The 22588-nt window shown below is 39.8% G+C and overlaps 1 protein-coding gene across 2 annotated transcripts in view; it reads left to right on the top strand.

Moving 5' to 3' along the window:
- MFSD8 (major facilitator superfamily domain containing 8) overlaps positions 1 to 22588 on the top strand; it is a 127896-nt gene that overhangs the window by 4744 nt on the left and 100564 nt on the right. Inside the window, exons 1-2 of one of the 2 annotated variants that reach the window (XM_059923578.1) lie at positions 3863 to 3920; positions 4223 to 5155. The gene's annotated coding sequence lies outside the window, so the exon portion shown is untranslated. Of the gene's footprint in view, positions 1 to 3862; positions 3921 to 4222; positions 5156 to 22588 lie in introns of those variants that run through there. The other variant, XM_059923577.1, reaches the window with a different exon arrangement.

The raw sequence follows: 22588 nt of genomic DNA, 5'->3' as shown, positions 1-22588 counted from the left end.
ATCATACAAATAGGTAAAAACACTGTGCTTCTCATGTAAACATAGCTCCAAAACAAATCTAGGCTACCTTTCAACCAGATTGCCATTCCTATCTCTCTACTTTTAGGTAGGTTTTAATACACCAGTTTAACAGAATAGGAACTCTCTCAAAAGTTTGGGTCTTGCTTAAAAACTCTCAGCCAGTAATAGCTAGGATTGATACTGAACACTGTCTGCCTTTCCTGCCACACTATTTAGTCTTTTTTCTTCTACAATAACTTGAAATAACACAAATAATGAAGTAATAGTTAATCTTTTAAAAAAATAACTCTAAAAGCATAAGCTCAAGGAATTCTCTTCCAGGTTTCAAAGAACAGGGATTTTCAAACAATAGGGTATACAAAGGATTAATAACCTTTCTGAATTCTTCACACAATCCAGTTATATTTAATATTAGTATAGCTTTATGAATACTGGCACAACACAAATGAGATCTTTAAATTCAAGTTCAAATGAACTTCAGTGGTTGACATTAGAAAAAATAAAGTTTCTCTGACATCAGAGAAATTAGGGAAAAGTTTTTGTCACCTTCTTAAAACTTATTATAGCTAATTTTAATCAATTAGTTAAGTATTCACTGAGTGCTTACTGTGGTCCCATGACTGAGCTAGACCCTGGGGATACACTGGTGAACTGGTCAGTTCACGAAGTTACGCAGAAAGGCAGAATGCATAGTGCAGTAGCTTTCACACCTCATGACTTGATACATATAATTGAACCAAAAGCTTCACAAACCAGTACATATCCTTACAAATGAGTACATTCTTATGTGATCTATTCCATTTTACTTTTCTAAAAAAGCACTAAATTAATTTCCTGACACAGGTACATACAGATTGTAACCTACAGTTTCTAAAAAAATGATAGTGGCACAGTGGTTAAACTGAAACTAGATTATCTGGGTTCAAATGTCAGCTCTGCCACTTCCTAACAGTAAAACTGAGGGCAAATTATTTAACCTCTCTGTGATTTGGTTTCCTTATCTGTAAAATGTGAAGAATAATTGTACCTAGTTGTATGGTTGCTGTGAGGATTAAAAGGGTAAGTTTATTTAAAACTCATAGGGGGCTTCCCTGGTGGTGCAGTGGTTGAGAATCTGCCTGCCAATGCAGGGGACACGGGTTCGATCCCTGGTCTGGGAAGATCCCACATGCCGTGGAGCAACTGGGCCCGTGAGCCACAACTACTGAGCCTGCGCGTCTGGAGCCTGTGCTCCGCAACAAGAGAGGCCGCAATAATGAGAGGCCCGCGCACCGCGATGAAGAGTGGCCCCCACTTGCCGCAACTAGAGAAAGCCCTCGCACAGAAACAAAGACCCAACACAGCCATAAATAAATAAATTAAAAAAAAAAAAAAAAAAAAAACTCATAGGGTGGGGACTTCCCTGGTGGTCCAGTGGCTAAGGCTTCACGCTCCCAATGCAGGGGGCCTGGGTTCGATCCCTGGTCGGGGAACTGGATCCCAACTGGATCCCACATGCCCCAACTAAGAGTTTGCATGCCGCAACTAAAGATCCCTCATGCCGCAACTAAAGATCCTGCATGCCACAACTAAGACCCAGCACAGCCAAATAAATAAATTTTTTTAAAAATAAAACTCATGGAGTGGTACCTGGCAGATAGTAAGGGTCAATAACTAAAATCTGTCATCATTACCACTACAACTATTATTATTACTATTACTATTATTAGAGGAAACTGACAAAAACCAAACTCAATAATTACAGATTGTTGATAAGTATTATGAAGAAAACCAATCAAGGAGGTAAGATTTAAACTGAGAATTAAAGGATGAGAAGGAACAGGCTATGGGACAAGTATTCTGTTAAAATGAAAGGAGCTTGGTGTAAGCTCCTTGGTATAAGAAGTGGGAGTGTATTTACCAAGGCCTGGTAAGAGGACTGTAGCTAGGACACAATAAACAAAGCATGGCTAGAGATGAGATTGGAGAGATAGCCTAAGGCAGACCTGCAGGGGCTTCTAGATGTGGCAGGGTTTGAATTTTATTCTCAGAGCAATAGGAAGCCACCAAAAAGTTTTAACAATTAATTAACACCCCTATTGCTGCAGTATGGAAAATGAAGGGAGATGGGCAGTGGCAAAATCCAAACTGTGAAAAAGAAGTGGTTGTGGTAGTCCAGGAATGAGTTGATGGTCTGGATTCAAGTTGTGGCAGCACATATGGCAATAGAGTGACTTAAGATTCATTTTGGAAATAGGACTTGCTGATCTAATAGTTGTGAGAAGTAAGATAAAGAAGGAAATCAAGTTCTAAATTTCTCCCTAGAATAACTAATAGGGGTTGAGGTAGAAGTGTGGGAATAGGCACTTTGCCTCATTTTCTTAGTATTCTTAGCATGTAATTAAGTAGGAGAAATTATTGAGAATTAACTGTAGGTGACACACCCTGAGTGTAACATCTGAGAGAATCAAAATGTAGGGAATAAACATATGAAAATCATGTTCAACCTTATTAGAAATCAGGGAAATGCAAATTAAAACCACAATGAGAAAACACTATAACCCACCAGAGTGACTAAAAAAAGGGTCTGACACTATCAAAATTGTTGATGTGGATGGGGATAAGTGAGAACTCTTATACATTGGTAATATAAATTAGCACAACCATTTTGGAAGTCTGTTTGGCAGTATTTACTATAGTTGAACAGGAACATATCTCTGACCCAGGCATTTTAGTCCTACTCAACAGTAATTTGTGCACCAAATGACATGAACCAAATGTTCATAGCAGCATTCTTTATAATAGCCCTTAACTAGAAATAACCAAACTGTTCATCAACAGTAGAATATATTAGTGGCATAGTTATATAATGAAATACCATACAGCTTTGAAAAATGAACAAACTATAGCTATAAGAAACAATGGGGGCTTCCCTGGTGGTGCAGTGGTTGAGAATCTGCCTGCTAATGCAGGGGACACGGGTTCGAGCCCTGATCTGGGAAGATCCCACATGCCACGGTGCAACTAGGCCCGTGAGCCACAACTACTGAGCCTGCGCATCTGGAGCCTGTGCTCCGCAACAAGAGAGGCCGCGATAGTGAGAGGCCCACGCACTGCAATGAAGAGTGGCCCCCACTTGCCGCAACTAGAGGAAGCCCTGACACAGAAACGAAGACCCAACACAGCCAAATAAATAAATAAATAATAATTAAAGGTGTTAATAATTTAAAAAAAAAAGAAACAATGGGATTATCATAGACATAATGTTAAACTGTTAAACAAAAAAGATGGAGGACACAAACCAATACACTGTGATTTATATAAAATTAAGTTTACATAAAGTTCAAAAAGAGCAAAATCAATCTATTAAAAGTCAAGAGGGATTTCCCTGGTGGTGCAGTGGTTAAGAATCTGCCTGCCAATGCAGGGGACACGGGTTCAAGCCATGGTCCAGGAAGAGCCCACATGCTGCAGAGCAACTAAGCCCGTGCACCACAACTACTGAGCCTGCGCTGTAGAGCCCACAAGCCACAACTACTGAGCCTGCGTGCCACAACTACTGAAGCCCGCGTGCCTAGAGCCCGTGCTCCGCAACAAGAGAAGCCACGACAACAAGAAGCCCGCGCACCGCAACGAAGAGTGGCCCCCACTCGCTGCAACTACAGAAAGCCCTCACACAGCAACAAAGACCCAACACAGCCAAAAATTAATTAATTAATTAATTAATTTTAGAAAAGAGACAGTGCTTTAAGAAATTTATTAAATAATTGGATATGATATATATTAATATGTTGCTAGTAGTCTTTTTTTTTTTTTTTTTTGGCCACACTGTGTGGCATGCAGGATCTTACTTCCCCCACTAGGGATCTAACCTGTGTCCCCTGCAGTGGAAGCGGGAGTCCTAACCCCTGGACCACCAGGTAATTCCCGCTAGTATTTTCTTGAAATGAGAGTGTCCTGTCTTCTGAATTCGAACATCTCAAAGTAGTGATGGACATATCTGTCCATCATAAAGTACACAGGCATGAAGATAACTACTAACTCTACTTGCTCCCCATTGCTCTTGATTCTGTGATGGCCAAACCTGGCTTCCCATCAAGATTTGCCTGTTAGAGAAGGGATATGTAGATCAGTGAAGATCAGAGTCTAATTAATTTAGCAGTAACATTATTCATTGAAAAATAATAACTTATATTTGTTTTTTGTTTTTTCTATTTTTTAGCCACGAGGCACAGCATGCGGGATCTTAGTTCCCCACCAAGGATGGAACCCATGCCCCCTGAAGTGGAAGCATGGTGTCTTAGCCACTGGACCGCCAGGGAAGTCCCTATATTTGGTATTTAATACATCAACTTCTCCAAGTGCATCGAAGCAGATCTCTTTTATTATTTCTTTTCATTTTGAAATATAAACAGAAATAGAAAGAATAATATAGGGAACTCTCATTTACCCATCAACCAACTTTAACAATTAACCACATTTTGACACTTTTGTTTCATTTATATATACCCCTGTATTAGTTTTCTATTGCTGTCATAACAAATTACCAAAAATTTAGTGGCTTTAAACAACAAAAATTTATTATCTTGCGGTTCGTAGGTTAGAAGTCCAACAGGAGTCTCACCAGGATAAAATCAAGGTGTTGTCAGAGCTTCGTTCCTTTATGTAGATGCTAGTTTTTTCTAGCTTCTAGAGGCTGCCTACACATTCCTTGGCTCAGGGGTCCCTTTCTCCATCTTCAAAGCCAGCAGTTATTGGTTGAGTCCTTCTCACATCACATATCTCCAACCTCCTCTGTAATGTAGTCAAATCTCCCTTTGCGCATCTGTTCTGCCTCCCTCTTCTACTTTTAAGGATTCATAAGATTAGATTGGGGGCTTCCCTAGTGGCACAGTAGTTCAGAATCCACCTACCAATGCAGGGGACACGGGTTCGAGCCCTGGTCCAGGAGGATCCTACGTGCCGCGGAGCAACTAAGCCTGTGCACCACAACTACTGAGCCTGCACTCTAGAGCCTGTGAGCCACAACTGCTGAGCCCACGTGCCTAGAGCCCGTGCTCCGCCACAAGAGAAGCCACCGCAGTGAGAAGCCCACGCACCACAATGAACAGTAGTAGCCCCCGCTCGAACGAAGACCCAACGCAGCCAAAAATAAGTAAGTAAAATAAATAAATTTATTTAAAAAAAAAGAAGATTAGATTGGGCCCATCTGTATAATCCAGGATAATCTCCCCATCTCAAGATCCTTAATGTAATCACATCTGCAAAAGCCCTTTTGCCAGATAAGGTAACCTGTTCACAGGTTCCAAGGATTAGAACATCTGTACAGGATCATTATTCTGCCTGCTACAACTTACACACACACACACACACACACACACACACACACACACACACACACACAGTCATTCTCTCCTGCAGTATTTTAAAATAAATCTGAGACAGTTTTGCCTATAGACACTTCAGTATGTATCTCTATTTCTTTTCTGCTTCATCTTCAGTCCAGTTTCTGACTCCACACTCAATCATATCATTAAAATCACCAATGACCTACATGTTAATAAGTCCACTGACTAATTTTCAGCCTTCATCTTTCATTTATTAGAATTAAATACTCAATGATACCTAATAATTAACACACATATACTAAACACTATTCTAAGTGCTTTGCATGTGTTAATCCTCAAAACAACCATATAAAATAGAAATGATTATTGCCTCCATTTTCAGACAAGGAAACCAAGTGGATAAATGGCTTGCCCAGGATCATACAGTTAAGAAAGTGCCAAGGCAAAGATTTGAGCCCAAGCCATCTGGCCCCAAATTTCTCCATAGTTCATACGCTTAACAATATACTACACTATATTGCCTTTCTTTTTCCTTAAGCTTGTTCAGAAATATTAAAAAAAAAAATAGCTTGCGGTGATTTATTTTGTTTCTTAAATCCAATTACTCTATCATATGGTAAAACCAAATGGTACAATATTGTTTATAGTGTTTATAATGGGAAAAAAATATTCTACCTCACTGAGTCCTAGTCCCCAAAGTCACCATCTTTCAAATTTTGACTTGCCACTATAAAACATGAGGATTTAGCACACCTACAGTAGCCCATCCTCCCTTCCCTCCCTATTTTTTTTTTTTTTTTTTTAATTTTATGTATTTATTTATTATTTTTGGCTGTGCTGGGTCTTCGTTTCTGTGCGAGGGCTTTCTCCAGTTGCGGCAAGCGGGGACCACTCTTCATGGCTGTGCGCGGGCCTCTCACTACTGCGGCCTCTCTTGTTGCGGAGCACAGGCTCCAGACGCGCAGGCTCAGTAATTGTGGCTCACGGGCCTAGTTGCTCCGCGGCATGTGGGATCTTCCCAGACCAGGGCTCGAACCCGTGTCCCCTGCATTAGCAGGCAGACTCTCAACCACTGCGCCACCAGGGAAGCCCCCTCCCTATTTTTGATATTTATCATTTATCTGTTTACTTTAAAGAACATATTTGAATGTTTACTTACTGCTCCATCAATTTTATTTTTTTAATGTTTTAAATAAATTTATTATTTTTTTAAATTTATTTTATTTTTGGCTGTGTTGGGTTTTCGTTGCTGCATGCCAGCTTCTCTCTAGTTGCGGCAAGCGGGGGCTACTCTTCGTTATAGTGTGCGGGCTTCTCATTGCGGTGGCTTCTCTTGTTGCAGAGCACAGGCTGTAGGCGTGCGGTCTTCAGTAGTTGCGGCTCGCGGGCTCTAGAGCGCAGGCTCAGTAGTTGTGGCGCACGGGCTTAGTTGCTCCACGGCATGTGGGATCTTCCCCGACCAGGGCTCGAACTTGTGTCCCCTGCATTGGCAAGTGGATTCTTAACCGCTGCGCCACCAGGGAAACCATTTTTAAATTTTTTTTTAAAAAACTCTTTTTATTTTATTTATTTATTTGGCCACGCCCCACGGCTTGTGGGATCTTTGTTCCCCGACCAGGGATTGAACCTGGGACCTCCTCAGTGAAAGTACGGAGTCTTAACCACTGGGCTGCCATGAAATTCCCTCCATCAATTTTAGACAGAATCTCTTATATCCTCACAATGTAAAATGAGAATATATCACCCTACCCCATGTTCTATATTCCAATTTTTGTTTGTTTTTATTTTTAACATTTTAACCTTCTTTATCGTGAAATATAGCATACACAGAAAAGTGCCTCCCCAAAACCAAAACCAACAAATATACAAATGAATGGATAAAGTGAACAGCTAACCAGGTCAAGAATTAGAACCTGCGTGTGTCCTTTCCCATTCACAGCACTTTCTCCCCCTTAAGAGGTAATCATTTCCTTGTTTTTCTTTATGGCCTATCACTTAAGTATGTATCCCATAGGTTTGCCTATTTTTTAAAATTAATTAATTAATTAATTAATTTATTTATTTATTTTTGGCTGGGTTGGGTCTTTGTTGCTGAGCGGGGCTTTCTCTAGTTGCAGCGAGCAGGGGCTACTCTTTGTTGTGGTGTGTGGGCTTCTCATTGTGGTGGCTTCTCTTTGTTTCGGAGCACGGGCTCTAGGCACACAGGTTTCAGTATTTGCGGCACGTGGGCTCAATATTTGTGGCCTGTGGACTCTAGAGCACAAGCTCAGTAGTTGTAGCGCCTGGGCTTAGTTGTTCTGCGGCATGTGGGATCTTCCTGGACCAGGGCTCCAACCCATAACCCCTGCATTGGCAGGCGGATTCTTAACCACTGTGCCACCAGGGAAGTCCCTGTGTCATCTTTCATTCAATATTGTTTTTAAGATTCATACAAATTGTTTAAAGCAGCTATAAGTCATTCATTTTGTTATAGTTTGTATATTCCATTATATAACTATACCACAGTTTTTTTTTATTCTATTGTTCATGGACATTTGGGTTGTTTTCAGTTTGGGGCTATTATTATAAATATTGCTATGGTAAAATTTTTCTTTTCTGGTGTGCATGTGCCAATTTCTCTAGGGTATAATTTTAAGAACAGAATTTCTGAGTCATAGGGTATGCATATCTCATCTGTTGTGGATATTGCCAAACCATTTTCCATACTCTGGTACCAATTTATACTCCCATTGGCAGTGTTTGAGAATTTGCCACATCCTGGACAACATTTCTTCCTTTCATTTACATTGTCAAGCTTAATTGTTTATATTCTATTGTGTAGCCATAATGCACTTCTTTATGCTTTATTCATAGATTGGTTCTAAAATTGAAGAATCCATAAACAGATTTATATTTTCTTATGAGTATGTAGATGTTCCTCACTGCAGAACAATGTAGTGTACCAAGATTGCATTTCCTTCTCTGTGGCGTCAATGTCAGGATCCCCTAGAAACAAGATCAAATGGATTCATATCTTATATTCCATCAATATAAGATAATAAACAAATTTTTACTACATTTCATTTTTTTAAAATAAATTTATTTATTTATTTATTTAATTTATTTATTTGGCTGCGTTGGGTCTTCACTGCTATGCGTGGGCTTTCTCTAGTTGCGGCGAGCGAGGGCTACTCTTCATTGCGGTGCACGGGCTTCTCATCGCAGTGGCTTCTCTTGTTGCGGAGCACGGGCTCTAGGCATGCAGGCTCAGTAGTTGTGGAGCACGGGCTTAGTTGCTCCACGGCATGTGGGATCTTCCCAGACCAGGGCTCAAACCCATTTCCCCTGCAATGGCAGGCGGATTCTTAACCACTGCGCCCCCAGGGAAGGCCTTTACTACATTTTAGTTAAAGTCATATATATATGGTTATTGATTTTTCTGGTACAGTTTTTGTTTTTCCATGAGTTCCTGATTGTTCCTCTTTTCCCTACTTCCACGATACCACATTCTCATTGTTTTCCTTCTGCCTTTCTAGCTACTTCTCAGTCTACCGTTTTAATCTTTCTTTGCCTAAACGTTAATTGTTGGTATAGGTGTCCAAGGCTATGTCCTAGGATAGCAGATCTTCAAAATGTGCTCCCCAAAACCCTAGGCCTTGGGCACCCTTTCAGGGAGTCTATGAGGTCAAAACTATTTTCATAACAATATTAAGATATTATTTGCCTTTTTCCTTGTGTTGACACTTGCACTGATGGCACAAAAGCAATGGTAGATAAATCTATGCCTACTTAGCATATGAATCGAGGCAGTGGCACCAAACTGTACTAGCAGTCATTGTATTCTTCACTGTCACACATTCACAGTTTGTTTGTTTTTTTAATTGTAAGCTTCCCCTTAGAATGTCCTTGATGGAGCAGTAAAAATTATTAATTTGATTAAAACTTAACCGTGCATGTGTTTTTAATATTCCATGTGATGAAATACGAAGTATATAAAAATCATTTCTGCTGTATATCAAAGTATGGTGATTGTCTTGAGGATAAGTGCTGAGATTGTTTGAGTTTTAAGTGGACTAGCTATGTTTCTCATTGAATTCATTTGTACTGGAAAGAACACCTGACAACAAACTAGGTTTGTTCATATTTAGGTAATTTGGCAGACATTTTCTCAAAAATCAAGTGAGCCTTTCATGTCAATGGAAACAACTGACGATATTTGTTGCCAGTGATAAAATTCAGGCTATCAAGAGAAAATTAGAAGTTTGAAAAACTTGTAACTACCACCATGAGTTCAATAGCTTCCCAATACTTAAAGATTATTTCTGATGAGATCAGTAGTGATTTTAATGTATTTCTTTTTACCATTATAAACATTTTCTTTATTTTTTAATGCTTAATTTTGAAATAATTTCAGACTTACAAAATGTTGCAAGAATAGTACAACGAATTTTCGTATCCTCTGCACCCAGATTTCTCAAATGTTAACATTTCACATAGCCACAGTAAAATTATAGAAGACAGAAAATTGACATTGATGCCATACTGTTGTGTAATCTAGAGACCATATTCACATTAATGAATGTAATTTTTTAAATGTTGTGTAATCAAGTGTGTCAACATTTGGAAGGTCTGCATAACTCAGTGAGCCAATATTTTTCAAATGACTAAAAATGTTACAAAATCATACATTGGTAAGACAAAACGTAAGACCATTGGCTTTCTTTTTCTGACTTAAAATGTTGTTATTATTATTACATGTTCCTTAAATAAGAACAACATATTTATTACTCCAAAACTTCTTGTTTCCAAGGCAATCATAAGCATTAGTGAAAATATACTACTTAGAAAATTGGGATTTCCCTGGTGGTCCAGTGGTTAAGAATCCGCCCTCCAATGCAGGGGACGCAGGTTCGATCCCTAGTTGGGGAACTAAGATCACACATGCCGAGGGGCAAATAAGCCCCCGTGCTGCAGCTACAGAGCCCACACACTCTGCAGCCAATGCACCACAACTAGAGAGCCCATGAACTGCAACTACAGAGCCTGCACGCTCTGGAGCCCAGTGCCACAACAAAAGATCCCACGTGCCACTAAGACCTGACACAGCCAAAAATAAATAAATATTTTAAAAAAAGAGACCCCACCTTCCATTAAAAAAAAGAAAATGATTCAGGGTTATATGGATTATCTGGATCAGGACTTGGCAAACTATAGCGCATCAGTCAAATCCTGTCCACCACTTATTTTATACAGGTGCAAGCTAAGAATATTTTTTACATTTTTTAAATTTAATTTAATTTTTATTTTATATTGGAGTATAGTTGATTAACAATGTTATGTTAGTTTCAAGTGAGCACCAAAGCTATTCAGTTATATTTATGCATATATATGTATCTCCATTCTTTTTCAGATTCTTTTCCCATATAGGTTATTACAGAATATTCAGTGGTTTTTACACTTTTTAGCTTTGTTATTTATTTTTGGGTCTTTTATAAAAATAAAAATTTCACATATTTAAGGTGTATAAGATGACGGTTTGCTATACATATACATAGCAAAATGACACTGTAGTCAAGCTAATTAACATATCTTTTCTTCACATAGTTACCGTATATTTTTTGTGATGACAGCACCTGAAATCTACCCTCTTAGTGAATTTGCAGTATTTGATACAGTGTTATTAACTATTGTTATCATGCTGTATATTAGATCCCTAGACTTATAAGCCTGACTTTTAAAACACTTTTCTCCATTCACTTTTTCTTTTTTTAATATTTATTTATTTATTTGACTGCAGCGAGTCTTAGTTGTTGCATGCAGGATCTTTTTTAGTTGCGGCATGCAGGATCTTTAGGCATTAATATGATAATGGCTGAAGTCAATAGCTATTAGCTTAAAATTTGACCTCCATCAACTTGATAATAGCATATTGCACAAAAATTTAGAAGTCTCGAATATATTTGATGCAAGCTTTAAAAATGGTGGACCCTAGACGTCTTTTCAAGTTTCCCCTCCAAGAAAACCAAAACCATAAAGCCAATTGTATAATTGAGCAGCTTTTCAGAATAAAAGTACAATTCCCTCTGGCCTATACATCTTTTCTAACCAGATCTTCCAGCCCAAAGGCCTGAATCTTAGTTAATTTTCCTCTTAACTTGGTTATTACATCTTTTAATGGTTAAAAGGAAAAGGAAAAAGAATATTTTGTGGTACATGAAAACTATATGAAATTTGAATTCCAGTTCCATAAATAAATTTTATTGGAACACAGCATACTCATTCATTTATGTATTTTCTGTGGCTGTTTTCGCACTACAATGGCAGAGTTGAGTAGTTGTGACAGAGACCATGTGTGGTGTTGTCATCACTTTGTACTATTGCTAAAAGCCAGATAGATAATAAGAGAGAAGAATCTAATCAAATGCTATAACTGCCTTGCAAAGGATGATGAATATGTTGAATTAAAAGCATTTGCTTTAAATTGATATTAGTTATTTGGCAGTACCTATCTACATGAAAAGTCGTTTTCGAAGTTGAAATATGTAAAATTTCATTACAGATCAGCATTTACAGGTGAATATTTGGAACAGATTTTGATGATAGATCTGGAGTGTTTTCTGACACCAGCCACCAATTCTCCAGTTTTCTGATTCTCCTACACCACCTGGGTGTCCAAGAATTCAATTCAATTCTTTTTTTTTAAAATATGTATTTATTTATTTATTTGGCTGCGCCGGGTCTTAGTTGCGGCATGTGGGATCTGGTTCCCTGACCAGGAATCGAACCCAGGCTCCCTGCATTGGGAGCGCTGAGTCTTAACCACTGGACCACCAGGGAAGTCCCTCAATTCAATTCTGACACTAACTACCTCACAAGTTAAAATACCCAGTCCCACAAGTCTGCCCTCCCTTTTTTTTTTTTTTTTTTTGGTAGGGGGCGTGGCTGTGCTGGTTCTTCGTTGCGGCGTGCAGGCTTCTCCAGTTGTGGCGCACAGACTTAGTTGCCCTGCGGCATGTGGGATCTTAGTTCCCCAACCAGGGATCGAACCCATGTCCCCCTGCATTGGAAGGTGGATTCTTAACCACTGGACCACCAGGGAAGTCCCTGCCCTCACTTTAGACAGCAGCAACAAACATGGTACTCAGGCCACCCACACTTTTGCCCAGCCAATTACAAATCAGAGGTTCCCACAACCCCCTCTTTAGGTTTGATAATTTGAACGAATGGCTCATAGAACGCAGGGAAATACTTTATTAACATTTACTAGTTGATTTTAAAGGATACAACTCAGGAACAGCCAGATGAAAGAGATGCACAGGGCAAGGTAAGGGGGAGGAGGAACTCAGAGCCTCCAGGCTCTCTCCCAGCATGTCACCCCCCCTTCCCAGCACCTTGATGTGTTCACCAACCCAGAAGCTCTCCAAATCCCACTGCTTATGGATTTTTCTGAAAGTTTCGTCACTTAAGCATGATTGATTAAATCATTGGCCATTGGTGATTAATTCAACCTCCAGCCCCTCTCCCCCATTATACTGACTATACAATAAAAGCCAAAACAATGTAGATGCTGCCAAGGTAACCTGCAGGACCACCATGTATACCAGCCACAGCGGGGTCCGTGATGACTCCGCAGAGCTGGTTCTTGACCTGTTCACCTATTCCAGAGAGAGAAAGGGAGATGTAGGGTGTACGTGTATGTGCATGAGTACGTGTAAAAACAACCATTTATGTCAACTAACATGGGATAACAGAGAGAGGCTCTTCTCTGGCTGTTTTGACACTAGAGGTCAGAAAAGGATTCAGGCAGGGGAGCAAGGGGCCAGGCCTAACAGAAGAGGCAGCTGCAGCAAAGCTTCCCCCCTTTTCCCGAAGGATCTCTCAGGGTAACAAGCAAGAGTATGACCAGGCCAACAGTGTGGCCCCAGGTCATCTATAGAAAGGAAAAATGTGCACCCAATCAGGGGCCACACTGCCACCTGGAGCCTTGTTTGTCCCTGCTGGCTTTGCCACTGAACCGACTCTGTCACAGGAGCTGGAAATGTGTGAGCTTTCTAGCCAGGAACCTGGAGGTCCATCCCAAACCAACACCACTCCTGCAGCCAGAGCTCAGCCTTCACAGGAAAAGTCTCAGTTGCTGCTTTAGAAGCCTGCCTCTGAGAGGATTTCTTTCCTATCTTCCATTGTAGAACAGTGACAAAACCGAGTTGCGTGGGATATAGACTACAGGGGACATGAACTTCAGTGGCCCCGCTTACCCAGAGGAATTGGGACTGTGGCGTGGCCGGCAAAGGGGGGTCACTGGCGCACAGAGACCTGAGCCTCGGGGGGCATGACCTGCGCCACCGGGGAACCAGTAGCAGCTTTCTCCCGGGAGGGCTAGATCACCTGGGGGGCTGCCTAGGCCAGGGGGCCAGCACACCGGTGGCGTTGGTCCCCTGGTCATCAATTTATCCTCTGTCTATGTGCTTCAGGGCCTTCTCGCCTCGAAATGGATTCTCAAACTCTACTGTGTTTGGCCTTCAGATAGATCAAGGTGCTTCCCTTCTACAGGCGTGTCAATGGTCTTAATTTTCCCACAGGTGGAGAATATCTCCATGCCATGATCCTTGGTCACAGTCTTGGTGAGCTTTCCCATGCTTGGCGCCCTTTGGGGTGGGGACAGGGGGAACGTCTCCTCCTTTTCTTTCCTCTTCCATCTCTTTTGGGTGGTTTGACTGGGAGCAGGAACACGGCCTCTTGTCATATCTGTGTGGAGAAGGACTTGACTGGCAGAGGAGCTGCTGGAGCCGGAGGTGCCTGACGTGCTGGAACTTTCCCAGCGCCTGAGCCGGGGCTGCTGCTGAGGTGGCGGTAGAGCTGCATGAAGACCAGCGCTGCTGCTATCCTTGGAGGCGCGGTGCCTATTCTGAATTTTACCCTTGTCACGGTGCTTCTCACTTTACTCCCTGGTGACTACTTTATCTTTAGAGTGATCCTTGGACGTCTCACTTCTAACTGGAGCCTGCAAAAGTATCCCTAGCAGATTGCAGTTTACCCCAAAGAACAGGATCTTCCACCAAGGCGACCACCTCCTGCTCTCCTCAGCGGCTGAATCTAAATAATATACAGTCATCCTTGAACAACAGGGGTTTGAACTGCTTGAGTCCAACTATACCTGGATTTTTTAAAATAATAAATACTACAGCAGTACAGGACCAAGCAGGGTTGGTTGAATATGGGGATGCAGAACAGGGGATATGGAGGAACCAAGTATACGCAGTGCCAGGCTGACTATAAATTACAGGAGGATTTTCTATTGCGCAGAGGGTCAGCATTCCTAACCTAACCCTTGATTTTCAAGGGTCAACTGTAGTGTAAAACTATAACCTGGTATAGTGGAAAGAGCACTGCCCTTGGAATCATTCTGCAAACTTTAATGGACCATCTGGTAGTCCTTGAACTACACATGCATAAAAAATGAATCAGACCTGCTTCTTTCACAGACCGGGTTTGGAAAGGGTGGGGCACAGATAGTTGACTATTTATTTATTTATTTATTTATTTATTTATTTTATTTATTTATTTATTTATTTATGGCTGTGTTGGGTCTTCGTTTCTGTGCGAGGGCTTTCTCTAGTTGTGGCAAGTGGGGGCCACTCTTCATCACGGTGCGCGGGCCTCTCACTATCGCGGCCTCTCTTGTTGCGGAGCACAGGCTCCAGACGCGCAGGCTCAGTAGTTGTGGCTCACGGGCCTAGTTGCTCCGCGGCATGTGGGATCTTCCCAGACCAGGGCTCGAACCCGTGTCCCCTGCATTGGTAGGCAGATTCTCAACCACTGTGCCACCAGGGAAGCCCCTAGTTGACTATTTAAATACAATGAGGGACTTCCCTGGTGGTCCAGTGGTTAAGACTTCGCCTTCCAATGCAGGGGGTGCGGGTTCGATCCCTGGTCCGGGAGCTAAGATCCCCACATGCCTTGGGGCCAGGAAACCAACACATAAAACAGAAGCAATATTGTAATAAATTAAATAATTAAAAAAAAAATGGTCCACATAAAAAATAAATAAATAAATAAATATAATGAGATAAGGGCTACGATAAAAGTAAGTTCTGAACATTACAGAAATAAAAGATTAGAGTCCTTAGCCCAGGCTAAGGGGAATCTCTCTGGAAGATTGAGACAGAAGGAAGGGAAGGGGAAGAGCTCTGGCTCTACCATTCAACAGTGAGAATCTTATCAAGTATCTGATCTTCTTTCACTGTTTTTTCTTTTATAAAATGGACATAGTAATTCCAGCCATTACTGCCAACCCATTTGTTATGATAAAGCAAGATAAGAGGTGAAAATATGTTTTTAATTGCAAAACATTAATAAACATGTTAATATGAGCATCCATTAAAAAAACTTTTTAATGCAAAACAATCTGAAATTTACAGAAGAGTTGCAAAGACAGTAGCAAGATTTCCCATATGACCTTCACTGAGCTACCCTAAAATCTTACATAACTGTGGTAAATTTGTCAAAACTAAGAAATTAACATTGGTGCAACACTATTAACTAAACTACAGACTTTGTTCAGATTTCACCACTTTTTCCACTAACATCCTCTTTCTGTTCCGGGATACAGGACAATGGTTTTTAATGAATCAAAGAATGAAAATGAATATGGTTTGAGATACCACATTGCAAAGTTTAAGAAACTATCACTTGTAGTATTTGGGTGTAGTATCAAAGAAGAATATCCTCAATTATCTGAAAAGGAAAACACTTTTCCTTTTTCCAGCCAGATTTTCTTCATATACTTTAACCTTTCAGAACAGATTAAATGCGGAAGCAGATATGGCAGTCCAGCTGTCTTCCATGAAGTTAGATATTTAAAAGTTTTACAAAACGAAAATAATGCTACACTACTCACTAAAAAAATTGGGAGGGGGTGTATTGGAAAACAAAGTTATTTTTATTAAAAACGTTATAAATGTTAACATTTGTGGGTTGAATTGTGTCTGCCAAAAAGATACATTCAAGTCTTAACCACCAGTACCAGTGAATGTTATCTTTGGAAATAGGTCTTTGCAGATGTAATCAAGTTAAAATTAGGCCATACTGGATTAGAGTGGGCCCTAATCCAGTGACTGGTGTCCTTATAAGAACAGAGTAATTTGATCATAGGAATGAGAATGCCATGTGAGGAAGGAGGCAGAGATTGGAATCATGCATCTATAAACCAAGGCATGACAAAGATTGCCTTCAACCACCAGGAGCTAGGAGAGGGGCATGTAACATATCTTTCACTGAGAACACCTTCAGAAGGAGCATGGTCCTGTGGACACCTTGATTTTGGCCTTCTAACCTCCAGAACTGCAAGAGAATTTCTGTTGTTTAAGGCCACTCAGTCTGTGTTACTTTTTCACAGCAACCCTAGAAATCTAATACAACATGTAATGAGTTTATTATTGTTATTTTAAAATTAATCAATATTTAAAAAGATTTCTTGGTCTTCCCTGGTGGCGCAGTGTTTAAGAATCCGCCTGCCAATGCAGGGGACACAGGTTCGAGCCCTGGTCCAGGATGATCCCACATGCCACAGAGCAACTAAGCCCGTGCGCCACAACTACTGAACCTGCACTCTAGAGCCCGCGAGCCACAACTACTGAAGCCTGCGTGCCACAACTACTGAAGCCCATGCACCTAGAGCCTGTGCTCCACAACAAGAGAAGCCACCGCAATGAGAAGCCCGCGCACCACAATGAAGGGTAGCCCCCGCTCGCCGCAACTAGAGAAAGCCCACGCACAGCAACAAAGACACAACGCAGCCAAAAATAAAATAAATAAATTTATAATATATGAGTATTTCTTAGTTTTAATTTGTAATGTAGTAATATTGATAAATGTAATCTACATAAACAAAAGCTCCTTAGGATCTTCAAGTTTTAAGAGTATAAATGATTCCTGAGGCCAAAAAGTTTGAGAACCGTTGTCCTCTTTCTTCCCTAGGCTCCTCAAGATCTTAACCATAGCTATAATATCAGTTACCCTATAAACACCAGTGACTGCAAGTTTTTTTTCTTTTACCCAAACCTCTTCTCTGAGCCTCAGATTCATATATGCTACTGTCTATTTTTAGACATCAAAAATCTGTACATGCCAGACTAGACTCTAGATCCATTCCCTCACACTGGTCTTCTTCCAGGGTTCTCTATTTCTTTGAAAAGGCACCACTCACTTATCCTCTATTCCAACTCATCACCAATCCATCACCTGAAATCCATCTCTGGAATCCATCCAACTCTCTCTGTATCCACTGCCATCATAATTTTAGCTATCATCATCCCTCACCTGGACCACTTTGATAGCCTGCCAGTTGATCTCTTTGCCTAGGCTGCTGGCCCCCTACAACTAGTTCTTTTCACTGCAGCCAGAGTGAATGAGCTGTTTAAAATGCATTAAATCATATTCAGTCTCCCACAACTCCACATCTCCCCACACCATCCCCACCTGCGCCACCTGAAAAAAACCCTTAATGCCTTCCTGTAGTTTTGCATAAATACCAAAATCCTTAACCTAGCCTTCAGGACAATGCATGCCCTAGTCATAACACTTATAAAATATTTTCAGGAGCAAATTCCACTAAACAAAATTAACTCTTTGATCAATTTTTCTATAGAGCAGTTAAGCTAGTTTCATTTTTATGCTAATTTTTAACTAAAATAATTTTGTGAGGTCAATTCTTGTCCCTCTTAATTTTATATTGTGAATGTTCTTTGAAGACTTTTTTTTCCTTTCTTTCTTTTTCTTTTTCTTTCTGGCTATGCCAAGTGCTTGCGGGATCTCAGTTTCCTGACCAGGGATTGAACCCAGGCTGTGCCAGTGAAAGCCTGAAATCCTAACCACTAGGCCGCCAGGGAACTCCCTGAAGACCTTTGTTTTGACTGAGTTTCCTAGGTCAAATTTGCAGTTCTAAATTTTGTCAAGAAATTTTGATACATTCATAAATTTTTTTCACTTTAGCTGTGTTTGACTTTATAATGATTAGTTATTTCTGTATAATCTGATGTTTCCTTGGTTAATTTGCACTAAAAATATTATCATGAAAATATGATTCTTCATCTATATTTGACCTGTATGACTGTACCTATCCTTAGTTTTGTTTTCTGTTGTTTATTTCTATAAGTTATTTATTTACAGATCATTAGTATTTATTCTTCAACTAATGAGCTATCCCCTTTACATAGTTCAGGATTGTTCTATTACCAAACTCCTTTACCACTCTCAAAATTCTTTCAATTCCTTAAGGGTATAAAGAACATTCTCAGCATCATAACATTTTGCTTTGTAAATATATATTCTTTTCTAAGGTTTTTCTTAATATTATACAATACTATAAAACCATATCTGCAACTTGCTTTTTTTTTTAATCTTAAATTATAGATTGGTTTGTCATGGCTTTAAGGACGCTTTTTAAAATGGGTACATCAGTTTATTTCTCTATTTAATGCATTTTCTAATACATCTGAGTTTCACCTGCTATAAGAAGGTAGGTGGCTGAAAACAGGGCAGATCAGCTATATTGCGATAAAGGGCTCTGCCACATTTTTATAGGAAGAATGTTTATCAGAATTCCAGACTGTGTGCTGAAATAATAAACACTTGAAGATGTGCTGTATCTGCAACATTTGAAGCATCTTTTCCAATTTGGCACAAGATTTGCACCATAGAAATTCTTAGGTATTTCAGCCTACTTATTCCACTCCTAGAAATTTATCATAAGCCATTAATCTCAAAGAAAAGAAAAAAATGACTGTGTTTGTTTTTTATGTTTGAAATCATACATGCAATGGTAAAATTTTTAAACAACAATGTCATTAATTGAAAAGTTTAAGTTGTCCCTTCTATTCTCACTCCCCAGAAATAGTCATAGTTCCTTGTATATTATATCCTTCCAATTTTTTCTATGCATGTTTATATATCCTTTTTCTTTGCATACTATATATTATTTCAATAACTCTTGGATATCTTTACATATCAGTGTAAAGATAAAACTACTAATAAAAAACTAAGGATTTCTAGACCCTACTAAGTGGTTTTGAATCTGAGTTCCGCCCTCATTTTTTGTGAGGTGAATTCATATGTATCCAGATGGAAGTACCAAAACACATTCCCAGTAAGAATAATTTGTTCTATGAGTGCCATTGCTCAACTTCATTATTGTTGACCTAATATAACATCTGTGATCAAGGGAGTATGTAGATCATGCTATGGTGTTTTTTTTTTGGCTGCACCTGGTCTTAGTTGCAGCACTCAGGATCTTCGTTGCAGCATGCGGACTTCTTAGTTGTGGCATGCATGCGGGATCTAGTTCCCCAACCAGGGATCGAACCTGAGCCCCCTGCACTGGGATCGTGGAGTCTTACCCACTGGACCACCAGGGAAGTCCCCATGCTATGGTTCTTCTCTAGCAGTTGGATCACTTAGAAATTGACAAATGGGTGCTGTTCATAAGTCAATCAAAATCGTAAAAATTTTGTCCATTTAAAAATAATAAATAAAAATACTTTTAGTGACTCACAAAACCATTACAAAATTGTTTTTATAATGTAATTAGCATCAATCTGTTATTTGCCTTGTAGCACCTGGAGTTTAACGAGAATGAATGATATTCATAGGAGTAAACATATAGGTCTCCAGACATTTTCCATTATCCCCTGTTTCTTGGTTATTTATTTACTGATATAATCTCTACCTCCTCACTTGAAATTTTCAGGTTAAACCTTTTCTCAAAAATCTTAGGAAATATTGAGGGAAATTTTTCTTAGCTATTTTTTTTGAATAATAGTGTGAAAACTCATTTTTTAAAATTTCCTTTTGTTTTAAACAATTTAGATATAAAGTTTTAAGATTCCAACCATTTGTCAGTTAAATCTAAGTAAGAAATAGGGAAAGATCAGATAAAAATTCTTAGTCATTTTGAGAAATAGATAGGAAGTGAAATCATACTATATTTTAGAGTATCTCTTTAAGTATATATGATTAGATAATGTAGTTAATTTGAGAACTTTGTCCAAGTTAATTTTAAAACCTACGTGACAGTATAAGAATTTACTACGGCATATGACATTACTGTACTAAAACTGGACGCTTGGAAAAATATGTACTTCATAGAAGTCTATGTGTTACGTTGACATCTATGTCTTAAGAAGACAAACTGCCTAGAACATTTAATGCCTAATTTTAAAAATATAATTCCAAGACTGATAATTCAGCAACAGAATAATCAAAATATTCCTGTTTTCTTGTTTAATAGTGTTCGAACAACATGCAGTTATCAATCAGACAAATTAAAGGTAGTCAATTATGGAAACTTTTGGTTTTACAATATGATTTGAAATTCTCATTCAAGGAATTGGTTTGCTCATTACCCCTTTCTTGAATCAACAACAACAGTCTCTTCTCTCCTGGATCATTTTCATCAATATATAGACAAACTTTAGTGTTTACTATCAAACAAACAAAATCTAATTTGAAACCATTTCCCCCTCCAGTCACTGCTGGTCTTTCTAGCATACCTTTCCAAAGAGAAGCTTATAGTTGCTATCTTCACATCCCAGCCCCTCCCCCATTCACTCTTTTTTTTTTTTTTTTTACATCTTTATTGGAGTATAATTGCTTTACAGTGGTGTGTCAGTTTCTGCTTTATAACAAAGTGAATCAGTTATACATATATCTCCATATCTCTTCCCTCTTGCGTCTCCCTCCCTCCTCCCATTCACTCTTTTTTTTTTAATGGTTTTTTTTTTTTTTTTTCTATTTATTTATGGCTGTGTTGGGTCTTCGTTTCTGTGCGAGGGCTCTCTCCAGTTGCGGCAAGTGGGGGCCACTCTTCATCGCGGTGCGCGGGCCTCTCACTATCGCGGCCTCTCTTGTTGCGGAGCACAGGCTCCAGACGCGCAGGCTCAGTAGTTGTGGCTCACGGGCCTAGTTGCTCCGCGGCACGTGGGATCTTCCCAGACCAGGGCTTGAACCCGTGTCCCCTGCATTGGCAGGCAGATTCTCAACCACTGCACCACCAGGGAAGCCCCCCATTCACTCTTGTTTTAAAAATTGTGATGAAATTTACCATTTTAACTATTTTTATTTATATATTTTTTGGCCTCGCTGTGCGGCACCCTCAGCAGTGAAAGCACAGAGTCCTAACCTCTGGACCACCAGGGAAATTCCCCTTTAACTATTTTTAAATGTTTTGTATAGTGGCACTAGGTATATTCACAATGTGCCACCATCATCACCATCCATTTCTAGAAATTTTTAATCTTCTCAAACTGAAATTCTATACTCATCAATCAATAATATCCCATTCCCCCCTCCTCCCAGCCCCTGGTAACCAACATTCTACTTTCTATCTCTGAATTTGACTGCTCTAGGTAGCTCATGTAAGTGGAATAATACATTATTTGTCCTTTTGTGTCTAGCTTATTTCACTTAGCTTAATTTTTTCCAAGGTTCATCCGTGTTGTAGCATATGTCAACATTTCATTCCTTTTTAGGGCTGAAAAATACAACATTCTGTTTATCCATCTGTCGATGGACATTTGGGTTGTTTCCATCTTTTACCTATCGTGAATAATGCTGCTATGAACATTGATATAAAAGTATCCATTTGAGCTCCTGCTTTCAATTATTTTGAGTAGATATTTAGAAGTGGAATTGTTGCAGGAAAGAGAGTGGGGCACGAGAGGATGGTCACGTCCCAAGTCACATCCCTGGGACGGCCTCTGAGTGTGGGTTCTTGGCTTCCCACTGGAAAGAATTCAAGAGCAAGCCATAGTAAAGAGAAAGAAGGCTTATTCAGGGAGAAACACACTCCATAGACAGAGTGTGGGCCATCTCAGAAGGTGAGAGAGGCACCAGTGTATGAGGTTGTCAGTTTTTATAGGAGTGGGTAATTTCATAGGCTAATGAGTGGGAGGAATATTCTGGCTATTTTGGGAAAGGGGTGGGGATTTCCAGGAATTGGGCCACTACCCACTTTGACCTTTATGGTCGGCCTTGGAACTGTGTTGGCACCTGTGGTTGCGTCATTTACCTCGATGATGTGTTACAAAGAGTGTTATACTGAGGCTCAAGGTCTAGTGGAAGTCGACTCATCCTCCATCTTGGACCTAGTTGGTTCTAATCAGTTTATGTATCTTTAGGCTATGTCATTCTTTTAAAGGTTGTGCCCTGCCCCCTTCCTGTCTCAGAATGGCCAGATTGTATGGTAATTCTATGTTTACTTTTTGAGG

Source organism: Balaenoptera ricei, chromosome 5 (genome assembly GCF_028023285.1).
Source record: "Balaenoptera ricei isolate mBalRic1 chromosome 5, mBalRic1.hap2, whole genome shotgun sequence".
Taxonomy (NCBI): domain Eukaryota; kingdom Metazoa; phylum Chordata; class Mammalia; order Artiodactyla; family Balaenopteridae; genus Balaenoptera; species Balaenoptera ricei.
This window is presented reverse-complemented; position numbering and strand designations above follow the sequence as displayed.